This window comes from Otolemur garnettii, unplaced genomic scaffold (genome assembly GCF_000181295.1).
Source record: "Otolemur garnettii isolate 467f Iridium unplaced genomic scaffold, OtoGar3 scaffold00171, whole genome shotgun sequence".
NCBI lineage: Eukaryota > Metazoa > Chordata > Mammalia > Primates > Galagidae > Otolemur > Otolemur garnettii.
The window spans coordinates 910,535-923,405 of record NW_003852566.1 but is presented as its reverse complement, the minus strand read 5'-3'; the positions used below and the strand labels follow the sequence as shown (position 1 = coordinate 923,405).

Here is a 12,871-nt window from a genome sequence, read left to right as displayed (position 1 = left end):
AAAAAAAAAAAAAAAAAAAAGAAGTTTCTTCTTATATTCTCAACAAAAATCAAAAGTTCTTTTCTTGCAGTGCTTAAATGAAAGACAGAGAGTTTTAAGGGAAAGAGGTCATAGCAAACAAGCACTTTCACACACCTGGAGTCTGCACTCGCATGAGAAACAGGACACTGAAGAAGATGACTCTGCTGACTTCCTGGGCTCCTGGGACCCCTCCTGCCCCTCATCAACAGGTCAGGACCTTTGCCTTACCACAGAGAAATCAAGGACTCAAAAGCCAGGATGCTCAGGTTTCACTGCCTCCTGCCATGGACACTGGGTGATGAACAAACCCCTCTGAGATGGAACTTTCTTTTTTCTTTTTGAGACATTCTCTGTCACCCAGGCTGAGGTGTAGTAGCATGACCATAGTCCACTGCAGCCTTCAACTCCTGGGCTCAAGTGAACCTCCCAAGCAGCTGAGATTACAGGTGCATGGCGTCATACCCAACGACTTTTTGTTTGTTTTTAGAGACGGGGTCTTGCTATGTTGTCCAGGGTAGGCTAGAACTCCTGGCCTCAAGTAGTCCTCTCACTTTAGCTTCCCAAAGTGCTGGGATTATAGACACAAGCCACTGTGCCCAGCCAGAGGTTTAAATCTTTAATGTGTAAAACAGAAATGAATAACACCTTTTCTAATTACTGCTTCATTAAATTACACGATGGCTGACATCAATGTGGCACCAGCTTCTGGCCCTATTCCAAGTTCTTGACACATATTTTTTTCTTAAACTTTACAAAATCCTCATGAAAGAGGAGTTATTATTAATCCTATTCTATAAGCAAGTAAACAAGCCTGGGGGCGGGGGGGGGGCATCAGCAGCTTGCTGAAAGTCTCACTTTGGTAAGCAGGGAGGCCAGGAGCAGACCCTTAGGCAGTCTGAGAGCCCTGCCCCTGTGCTGCCCTCAGCTGCTGTGGCCCCTGCCCTTGCCAGGTGCATTGCTGGGACAGATCTCCTGTCATCACCCCTTTTTAATCTTATGGGAACATTTTCTGGTATGAGATCTCTTATATTTTATAAATTAACCATAATTATTATGATGTAACAACAATCATCTTATAATGCTGGGGGGGTTTTTGTTGTTGTTTGTTTTTTTGCAGTTTGGCCAGGGCCGGGTGAACCTGCCACCCTAGATATATGGGGTCAGTGCCCTACCCACTGAGCCACAGGCATTGCCCAATGCTGGGTTTGTTTTTTAACATTATAAACTACTAAGTCCCAAAAAAACAAACATGGAAAATTTACGAAAGTTGACAACAAAACACCACAGCGTAAACTTTCATACTTTCCCAAAGGAGACGTGTATGGATTACTTTCTTTTTCTGCAATAATACAAAATTGGCCAAGAGTGAAATAACCAAGTCACATTGCCATGGGAATTGAAATGGTGCTCTAAATGGTCAATTACACTAAAGATGGAATCAAAATGGCACATTATTTAGGAAATGACATTGAAAGTATGGCATATTAGAATTTCTGAAATGTTAATATATCTATGTTCAAAAATATGATTTATGATAACAAAGCAGAAATTAATAACACTGGAAAGCAATAAAATGGATAATTCAAAGATTTCAGTCTTTCAAAAACAAAATTAGAGACGAGTCTTTGGAAATTTTATTTTAAAAGAGATAGAGAAATCAAATAAACAAATAAAATCTTTCAAGAAAGAAGACACAGAGAATAGACATATGGGACATTAAAATTTATGTAGGTATATGCCAACAAATTTGAGAGTTCCACAGAGATAAACAACTTTATTTTAAAAAAAGAAATTGACAAAATTAACTAAAAAGAAGATAGAAATAGATTGTTTATTAAGGAAGAAAACATGATAAAATGTCTTCAAAGAATTCCTTCCTCAAAAGACTCCAGGTTGAGACAGTTTTACTAGTGAGAACTTTTTATACTTTAATTACAAACTAGTGTCATATAATCTGTTCTAGAATCAATAAAAGATGAAAGGAGATCCAAATATGAGTTCAGCATTGAAAACTCTAATCTCATTATGAATGTAAGTGCATAGGTTCTAAACAAGATATGAATGAATCCAATTTAACAACATATGAAGAGTCCACGATTGCCAGAAAGCCCCTCTAATATATGACAGGCCCCCAAATTAGCTGCCAGATAACAAAAAGCTGTGATAGCTTATACAAACCAGAAAACATTTTATTTATTGTTGATAGCCTATAAAAACTAGGAGAGAGATAATTCCTGTCCAAAATAAATAGCATCAATTTCAAATTAATAAAAAGTGTCACATGTAACAGTGAAACACAATGGGTGTTTCCAAGAAAGCAGAATAAAACAAAGACACTCCCTATACTCATCATCATTGTTAACATTACCCTGGGCAATGCGATAAGACATGAATGTCAGCATAAAGAAGTAAGAGGCACAGCTACTAGAAAGGAGGGGAAATCAATAGTCTTTGTAGTGAAATCAATAATTGCTCATTTGAATTGCCTAGATAACCAAACAATAAACAGACAAAAGCTATCAGAAAGCAAAAGACAATTCCAGTTCAGCTGCACAGTGGCTTTCCCATAGCTTGTTAACAGTTTTAAAAAATGCAAAAAAATTCCCAGTAGCAGCAATAAAATAGAGTATATGTTAATAAATAACAGGATTATAGTTTCTATTTTCTTAGCTAAAATACAATAGCAATAAGAGCAGTAAAATGATACAATACAGTGAAATGAAGAGGGAGTCATAGCATGTTTCTGAATGGAAACTTAAATTACGAAAAATGATCTCTATTGGGGTCAAATTGTTGTATCAATTTAACACGATTTCAATCAAAAGTTTTGCAGCATTTTGTTTGTGATGGACTGCAAGGAAATAGTTCTACGGTTCCCATAGGAGAATAAATGAGTGAATGTTCTGACCAGTTTTGACAGTGGAGATGATGATGATCAGAACACTGCAGCAGGGACACAGGATGGAAAGATCAAAGGGATGAAGGGAAAGCAGGGGGCAGAAACTCATTTCTCTGTACGATATTAATGTGTGCTAAAGGAAACCTCAAAAATTAGTAGAGGAAAGGTTGCTGGGTTTAATAAATTATGTAAGAGAAAGTGTTAAGAGAAGTGGGGAGAAAAAAACAACATAAATGATTACATTTCACACACACACATATATATATATAATTTGGATTGAATTGGGTTGGAGTTCTGAAACTGTCTGCTATCTGAACTTCAGTATCTCTTGCCATGCTTGGGAAGTTCTCCTCTATTATACCTTGGAGTAGAGCATCTGTGCCTTTAGGGGCATCCTCTTCTCCTTCATGAATTCCTATAAGGCAAATGTTTGCTCTTTTGGAGTGGTCCCACAACTTTCTTAGGGAATGATCTGTTCTTTCTTCTCTGCCTCTAAGAATTTGGGACCATTCAAGAGCTTTGTCTTCAATGTCAGAGATCCTTTCTTCTGCCTGCTCCAATCTGTTATTGAGGGATTCTACTGTATTTTTCAGATCTTTGAGGGCTGCAATTTCTTGCCTCAATTTGTCAAAATCTTGGAGATTTTGTCTTTGAATTCATTGAATTCTTGAGACAACTTCTGAATTACTCCTTGAATTTATAATTCCAACTTTACTTCCATTCTATTAATCTTATTTTCCATCCAAATTCTGAACTCGATTTCTGATATCTCAGCCATTTGTTTATGAATGACATCTGTCTCCTTTGTCATTCCTTGGGGGAGTTGATCTATTCTGATTATTCATGTTGCCAGAGTTTTTCCACTGATTCTGCCCCATGATTATTTTTCACTGTTTGGCTAGAGAAGCTGGTAAGGTGAAATTAGATTGAGGGCTCCTGGAGTTGTAATTAAGCACCCCTTTACCAAAAAGCTGACTGTGGCTTTCCCCCTAGAGCTCTACAAAGGTCCCCTCAAGTACTGCAGCCTGACACTCTGGGGACTGCTTGGTGTGATGGGGCTAGGTGGCTCTGTCTTGTATTCAGCTAGTCTCTACCCAAACGTAGTGAATCAGTGGCTTTGAGCTGAAATCTCAGCTGTGGAGAAATACAAGCAACTAAGACAGCCCGCCCTCCATGGGCAACAACTGGAAGAGGAGAATCAGAACTTCCCACAACACAACCAGGGCACAACCTTGGAGGGTTCCCTGGTGACTGGCCCAGGTCAAGAGTTATAAACCAAATTGTCCTGGTCAGCATCAATGCAGATCAAGTGAGAGAGTTCAAAAAGTCTCCAGCGACTAGACAGCAGGGGTCCACTGGCAGCTCAAGTGTGAATTGCTCTAGTGTTCTGTGGAGTCAGAACAGCCCGCCCAGCAAAAGAGTTAGTCCAGGGGGGCTGGTGCCTCCTTCCCCACCTTGTACCTCTGTCACGCCCAGTCTCTAGTAACCCCACAGGGGTATGGCCTAATTCCTGCCAATGAGCATATGCACCAGGGATTTGTATCTGCTGGAGACAAAGGGGGATCAATGCCTCCTTGGCCAGGCTGCCACACTCAACCACCAATCAGCAGAGAGAGCTAAAGCCTAAGTACCTCAGGAGTTCAATAAAAACTGGGGAGTGTTCCACCTGAGTTTGTTCCAAGCTAAAGGTTAACAAAATAGCATATGTTTTTCTCCTTCAGAGGCTGTGCCTCTGCCCCAGCCGCACTGCTCCTCTAGTACCCGGGCAGGATGAGATCCGGCTCCCTCTGGCAGTCCACAGAATTGGGGAGGTGTCTCTCTGAAATTTGACCCCAGCAGGATCCTCTACTGTCACTGATGTGGCATGTCAGGTGCCCCCATGAGGGTTCCCAAGCCTCGGCACAGGTTCCCAGGTTCCTGAGCCTTGGCCCACCACAGGGCTTCCTGCGCCTCCACTGGGCACTGATTTGCACTTTCACAGAGCCAGGCCAGACACCCTCCCCCCCACCCCCCCCACCCCCGCCTTTCTGCCCTGCTACTGGATTCACTGCCTCAGCACAGCTGTGCTGCAGCCCATGCTAACAGTCCTAACAAAGAGCTGCAAACATTCCAGTCTCTGTAGGGGTTGGGCTTTTAGACCACCAGGCGAGGGGGGAAGGGTGGACTGGGAGTTCAAAATGACAGGGAAAGTATTTGTTCAACTTTTATGCCAGGCAAGAGAATGCCCAGGCTCACAGCAGGGTCTCTCTAGAGAAGGAGTCCCAGCCTCCAGTGACTATCTCCTGTGCGTGAGACAAGAGGTCTTCAGTTCACTGCTCCCTTGTAGAGATCACACAGCAAGCTACTCTCTTGGGGGAGGCAATGGACACTGGTCCTCTTTGGGATAGGTTTGGCACCTGAAATTGGCTTCCTTGGAGTTGCAGCTTGCCTCAGCAAGGATGATGTGCAATTATCCATCTTCTCTCTCAGCTGAGCTCCCAACCTTCAGCTTTATTGGGTTCTTTCTGGCCATTATCTCTCCCTCTGGATGAGAGCCTCTGTTGAAAGCTGCCTCCAGTCGGTCATCTTACCGCTCCCCCTCAACTTTTTTCCTTTTAAATCAAACTACTATGGAAATTACCCAAAATTTTGTCCTTACCTTTCATCAGATTACCTATCAAGATAAATAAGATTTAGTCATGTGAACAAAGGCCAAATATAATCTGGATCCGATTTTCCTCTTATAAACTGGTGAGTTTATGTTATGTTTTACTGTCTCATGGTGAGAGGGCCAGACCAGCGCCATTTTGTTGTTTACTGCAAAAGACTGTCTGTAAAGCCACTCCCTGCTACCTCCCCCACCCCTGATTACACAAATTGCTGAGCCACTGAGTAAGCCAGCTCAGGCAACAAGTTACCCTATCAAGCAGTAAGTCCTTGGCTGCCACCTTAGCCATTTTAGGCAATAAGTTTCAATTTCCTTGAAATTCAGGTATTCCCCTTCAGCTATCCAATCAGGCTGCACCAACTCAGGCCCACGGTTAGGAAATCCCCCACCCCTCAACCTGTACCAATCCAAATCCTCCCTGTACTAATGAAATCATCAACCACCAATCAAAAGTGTACCCATACTTGACCCTACCCTTCTTGCTTTCTATACCCCATAAAAACCCTCCATACCTCAGGTTCGGGGCTCTTCCTCAGTGTGCCCACCAGGAGAGTCCAGGCCCGGGCTTGAATAAAGCTTGCCTTGTGCTTTTTACATCAGAGTGTGTCTCGGACTGTCTGTTGGGGAGGACTTCTGTATTGTAATAATTTTTTATTTATTTATTTTTTGCGCAATTTTAGCTTGAATTTTTCTTTCACCCTAGTACACTTCTCTGCATTCTCTCAGTTGATAGAGACTCTTCTACTCATCTCATCTCTCCCACATAAAGTGCTTCAACACCAGCTAAGATACTCCCCCCACCCTTTTTCTTAACTTTTCTTTCTTTTTTTCTTGGTTTTCTGACTTTCTTCTTTCTTTATCCCTCCTCCCTCCCTCTCCTTAATTTGATTCAATGGTATGTTTAATTTTCCTTTATCTATGCTTTTTTTTTTCTTTTTCCTTGACTTTTCTCTCTTTTTCCCCCCCACCCTTTCTTTTCAGAGGGTGGGTGTGACACAGTGGTGCTCTGGCAGGTAGACCACAGCAGTAGCCTGACTCAAAGAGGCCAAGAGAACTTTCTACTCTTGGCCCCAAGGAGAAAATAGTAGGAAGATCATGCTGCAGAACTTTTCTACTTTTCTTCCTTTATTATTTTCTTTTCTTTCTTTTTTTTCTGCCTTATTCAATTTTCCTTCTTGGTTTTTGTGTTTGCTCTTTTGCTTCTCTTCCTATTTGTTGGCAGAGGAGGAGTCTGGCAGTGGACAGACAAGTAAGGAACCCACCCAGCTCAGCTCCTCACAGCCCTTGAGCTATAGCCATGGCCTCAGCACCACAATGAGCAATAACATCTCCTCTATCACTTTCACTCTCCCTTCCAGTCCTCCATTTTGTCTGTTCTTCAATTTTTCTCTTTTAGTCACCCCTTTACTCCCTCCTTTTTTTGCCTTTCTTTCTTTCTTTCCTCCTACTCTTCCCTCTTTTTATTTTTATTTATTTTTTTCTTTTCTCTTCTTCTTTTTCTCCTTTCCTTTTGCTTCTCTTTGCTTGCTATAATCCTTCTCCTCCTTCTAACCCCATACCAAGAGGGCTCTTCCTCACCTAAACTCTGAGATATAGTAACTTGAAGCAAAGGAGGAAGTGAGAAGAAAAAAGTGCACAAGGAAGTGAACAAGAAGAAAGTACACATGAGGAGGAACCAAAAGAAAAAATTCAGGCACTATGAATAACCAAATTAGAGCAACTCTTCCAAGGGAGCATGAGGCAATTTTTAAAGAAGACAATTGCCATAAATAATTAATGGATATGACAGAAATGGAATTCAAAATATGGATGATTAAGACAATAAAGGGATAATGGAAAGACAGAACCAAAAGTCAGATGAGAGAAATGTAGACTATAAAAAAGATATGGATGAGCTTAAAGGAATAAAGGAGCCAATCAGGGAATGTAAAGAAGCAGTACAAAGTATCAAAAATAGACTAGACCATGGAGAAGAAAGAACATCAGAGTTAAAAGATAGTCTTTGAGTTAACACAGAGAGAAAGCAGAGCAGGCACTTAGAGAACTAAGAGACACCACGAAGTGTTCAAACATATGGATAATAGGAATCCCTGAAGGAGAAGAAGATTGTCCCAAAGGTATGGAAGCCGTACTGGAGACTTTCATAAATGAAAACTTCCCAAGTATTAGTAAAGATTCAGACACACTCCTTTCAGATGGATATCAAACCCTGGGTCATCTCAATTCTAACAGAACCTCTCCAAGAAACATTATAATAAACCTATCCAAAGTCAAAGGAACAATACAACAAGAAGACATCAATACAACAATACTAAACATTTACGTGCCTAACTTAAATGCTCCCAGATTTATGAAACAGATCTTGAGGGGTCTGAGCAATATGATATCCCATAGCACCTTAATAGTCAGGGAAATCAACACCCCTCTGACAGACTGGACAGATCCTCTAAACTGATTCTAAACAGTTTAGAGTATACAAAGGACTTAATTGTGACTCTAGATCAAATGGGATTAATAGATATATACACAGCATACCATCCCAAAGTAAAAGAATATACTTTTTTCTCATCAGCTCATGGCACATATTCCAAAATAGATCACATCCTAGGATTCTAATCAAACCTCAGCAAAATTAAAGACATATAAATTATACCATGTTTCTTCTCAGACCATAAGGCCATAACAGTGAAACTCAACTACAACAAAACTGTCCATCCCCACACAAAGTCTTGGAAACTAAACAACTTATGCTGAATGATAGTTGGGTTCAGGAAGAGATTAAATAGGAAATTGTTAATTTCCTCAAACACAACAACAATGAAGATACAAGATACCAAAACCTCTGGGATACAGCTAAAGCAGTCCTGAGAGGAAAATTTATCTCACTAGATCCCTACCTTCAAAAAACTGAAAGTGAACACATCAGCACACTCACAAACCACCTTATAGAATTGGAAAAAGAAGAACAATCTAACCCTAAACCAAACAGAAGAAAATAAATAGCCAAGATTAAATCAGAGATTAATGAAATTGAAAACAAAAAAATCATTCAAAAAAATCAATGAAACAAAAACTTGTTTTTTTGAAAAAGTAAATAAAATAGACAAACCCTTGGCCAGACTTACTAGAAACCAAAAAGCAAAATCTCTAATAACTTCAATCAGGAATGATAAAGGGAAAATAGTAACAGATGCCACAGAAATATAAGAGATTATCTCTGAATAGTACAAGAAATTCCATGCCCCAAATTTGACAATGTGAAGGAAATGGATCGATATTTAGAATTATACCCCCCCCCAGACTTAATCAAGATGAAATAGACCTTCAGAACAGACCAACTTCAAGCACTGAGATCAAAGAAACAATAAAAAAAACTCCCAACAAAAAAATGCCCTGATCCTGATGGCTTCACACCAGAATTCTATCAAATCTTCAAAGAGCTTATATCCATACTACAGAAATTATTTCAAAATATCAAGGAAGAAGAAATCTTCCCCAACATATTCTATGAAGCAAACATCACCCTGATACTGAAACCAGGAAAAGATCCAACTAAAAAGAAGAACTACATACATATTACAATCATATTTCACTTATAAATGTATAAATGAGAAGCAATATCCTAAACAACATATTAACAAGTAGAATTAAAAATTAATGTTCAAGTAATATACTTTGGTCAAAATTAAAATAACTCACATAATTACAAATTATGTTTGCAATTTCCCTTCATAATAATATATTTTTTTCATATTTTAATGTCAGGTGTATCCAGATGAAGTAGAATGATTTTGAAGTATTTCTTCTTTTTCTGTTGTCTGTAACATTTGGCATGATCTGTTTTTTGAAATTATCTTTTATTTTTATTTATAAATATTAGTTATCTATTTTTGAGGCTTTGGGAAAAAAATAAGAAGTTAACTGATGACTCCATACTGAACCTCAGTCAAAGCATTCTATGATAGACATACTCTTATTTTACAATGTGAATTTTACTTTTTTTGCATTATTATTATTATTATTGCTCAATATTTCATTGCAGTAGTCATCTGATTCTTTTCTGAATGTATTTATCTATGTTCATTCTTTATGAGGTTTTTTTCCTAGTCCTTATCTTAAACATTGTTATTGTTATTAAATTTTAAGCCCTTTTAATTTTGTGAAGACAAAAAGTGGAAACCAAATAAACACATGTGTATGTATAGAGAAAATAAATAAAAAGAACTACAGACCAATCTCACTAATGAATATAGATGCACAAATTCTCAGTAAAATCCTAGCAAATTGACTACAGCTTATCATTAAAAAAGTCATACATCACAGCCAAGTAGGATTCATCCCAGGGATGCAAGGCTGGTTTAACATACACAAATCCATAAACATAATTCACCATATCAACAGGACCAAGAACAAAGACCATATGATCCTCTTAATAGATGCAGAAAAAACATTCAATAATACACAACATCCTTTCCCAATTAGAACACTGAAGAACATAGGCAGCACATTCCTTAAACTGACTGAAGCCATCTATGACAAAGCCACAGCCAATATTATAATGAATGGAGTAAAACTGAAAGTTTTTCCATTTAGGACTGGAACAAGACAAGGTTGTCCTCTATCGCCACTACTATTCATCATAGTGCTGGAAGTTCTAGCCAATACAATCAGGCAAGGGAAGGAGATTAAAGGCAGCTAAATGGGGACAGAAACCTTCCCTCTTTGCTGATGATATGATCTTATACTTAGAGAACCCCAAAGACTCAACCAGAAGACTCCTGGAAGTGTTCAAAAAATACAGTAATGTCTCAGGATGGAAAATCAATGTCCACAAATCAGTAGCCTTTGTATATGCCAAGAACAGCCAAGATGAGAAGGAAATAAAGGACAAAATACCCTTCTCAGTAGCTCCCAAGAAAATGAAATACCTAGGAATACACCTCACAAAAGAGGTGAAGGACCTTTATTAAAAAAAACACTATGAACCCCTAAGAAAAGAAATAGCAGAAGGTATTAACAAGTGGAAGAACATACCATGCTCATGGCTGGGAAGAATCAACATTGTTAAAATGTCTATACTTCCCAAAGCAATCTACAGATTCAATGCTCTCTCTATTAAAATACCAACATCATACTTTCAAGACTTGGAAAAAATAATTCTTCATTTTGTATGGAACCATAAAAAAAATCCATGTAGCAAAGACAATTCATAATAATAAAAACAGACCTGGGACCATCAGCCTACCAGACTTTAGGCTGTACTACAAAGCCATAGTGGTCAAGACAGCATGGTATTGGCACAAAAATAGAGACATAGACGTTTGGAACCAAATAGAAAACCAGGAGATGAAACAAACATCTTATAGTCACTTAATCTTTGATAAACCAAACAAGAACATACACTGGGGGAAAGAATCTCTATTTAATAAATGGTGCTGGGAGAACCTGATATGTAAAGGACTGGATATGTAAAGGACTGAAACTGGACCCACACCTTTCTCCACCCCCAAAACGTGATTCAAGATGGATAAAAGACCTAAATCTAAGGTATGAAACAATTAAAATCCTCAAAGAAAGTGTGGGGAAAACACTGGAAGCTGTTGGCCTGGCGAAGGACTTTAGAGGAAGACTTCTGTGGCAATCACAAAAACAAGAAAAAAATAAACATATGGGACTTAATGAAACTGAAAAGTTTCTGTATAGCTAAGGAGACAACAACCAAAGCAAATAGACAATCTACACACTGTGGAAGGATATTTGCATATTTTGAGTCAGACAAAAGCTTGATAACTAGGATCTACAGAGAACTCAAATTAATAAACATAAAAAGAACCAACAATCCCTTAGGCCACTGGGCAAGAGAGATGAATAGAATCTTCTCTTAAAAAGACAGATGAATGGCTATCAAACATATGAAAAATGCTCATCACCCCTAATTATTAGAGAAATGCAAATGAAAACCACCCTGAGATACTATCTAACCCCAGTGAGAATGACCCACATCACAAAATCTCAAAACTGCAGATGCTGGTGTGGATGTGGAGAGAAGGGAACACTTTTACACTGCTGGTGGGACTGCAAACTAATACAACCTTTCTGAAAGGCAGTATGGAGAAGCCTCAAAGAACCTCAAGCTAGACCTCCCATTTGATCCTGTAATCCCATTGTTGGGTATCTACCCAGAAAGAAAAAAAACCTACCACAGGTGGACTTGCACTAAATTGTTTATGGCAGCTCAATTTACAATCACCTTAATGCCTAAATGCCCACCAACCCAGGAATGGATTAACATGCTGTAGTATATGTATACCATGGAATACTATTCAGCCACTAAAAAAGATGGTGACTTTACATCCTTTGTATTAACCTGGATGGATACAGAACACACCATTCTTAGTAAAGCATCACAAGAATGGAAAAACAAGAATCCTATGTACTCAATTCTGATATAAGGACAATTAAGGTCCTAGTACTTGGTGGGGGATGGAGGATGGGGAGTGTTAAGAAAGGGAAGGAGGGAAGGGGTGGAGGTCAAGGGGTGTGGTTCACCTTTTGGGGGTGGGACACAACTACTGGAGGGTCCTTATTTAACAAAAGCAATCGATGTAACCTGGTTCTTTGTACCCTCAATAAATACCCAACAATAAAAAAAAATTAAATAGCTTGAAATAATGACTAGCTTTATCTAATGTCTTAGTTTTTATAAGTAATCTAGATAATATTGTTAAAAATAAATAAAATAGGTAAATGTAAATGACAAATGTTTAAAAATAAACTCTTTAGTTTCAAAAAATCTTTCTTGATAACTTAAAATCTTAAAGTTATGTTAAGTAATAAATATTAATTAAATGTATAGGTCATTTCCAAGTAAGGTCAAATAAGCAAACATAAATTCTAAATATATTTGGGCATATTAATGCAAATTAGAAATTATGAGAAAAATCTGTCTAAAATTCTAAAATACTGACATATAGCAGTTCAAAATGTCTTTCTAGCTTTTCACTAAAAATTACAGTTACTAAGATCTAAAGATCTAAAAATTCTGGTTAGTAAAACCTAAAAATTCTAATTATTATATATAACTCTGTATATAAAGTATACAAAAATGTGTTTTTAATTTAAAAATTGTAAGAAAGACATAAAAATATTTTCTTTATTTAAAAAAGTAAATAATTTCTCTTAAAATGAAAGGCTATTAAAGGTTGTTTTAAAATATGGATTTGGGCTCGGCGCCTATAGCTCAACCGGCTAAGGCGCCAGCCACGTACACCTAAGGTGGCGGGTTCGAATCCCCAGCCCGGACC

General features: G+C 38.3%; 1 protein-coding gene across 5 annotated transcripts in view; it reads right to left on the bottom strand.

Annotated features, from left to right (window-relative positions):
- The window catches only part of SLC2A9 (solute carrier family 2 member 9), a 224,015-nt gene that overhangs the window by 140,858 nt on the left and 70,286 nt on the right, over positions 1-12,871 (bottom strand). The window lies entirely within an intron of this gene.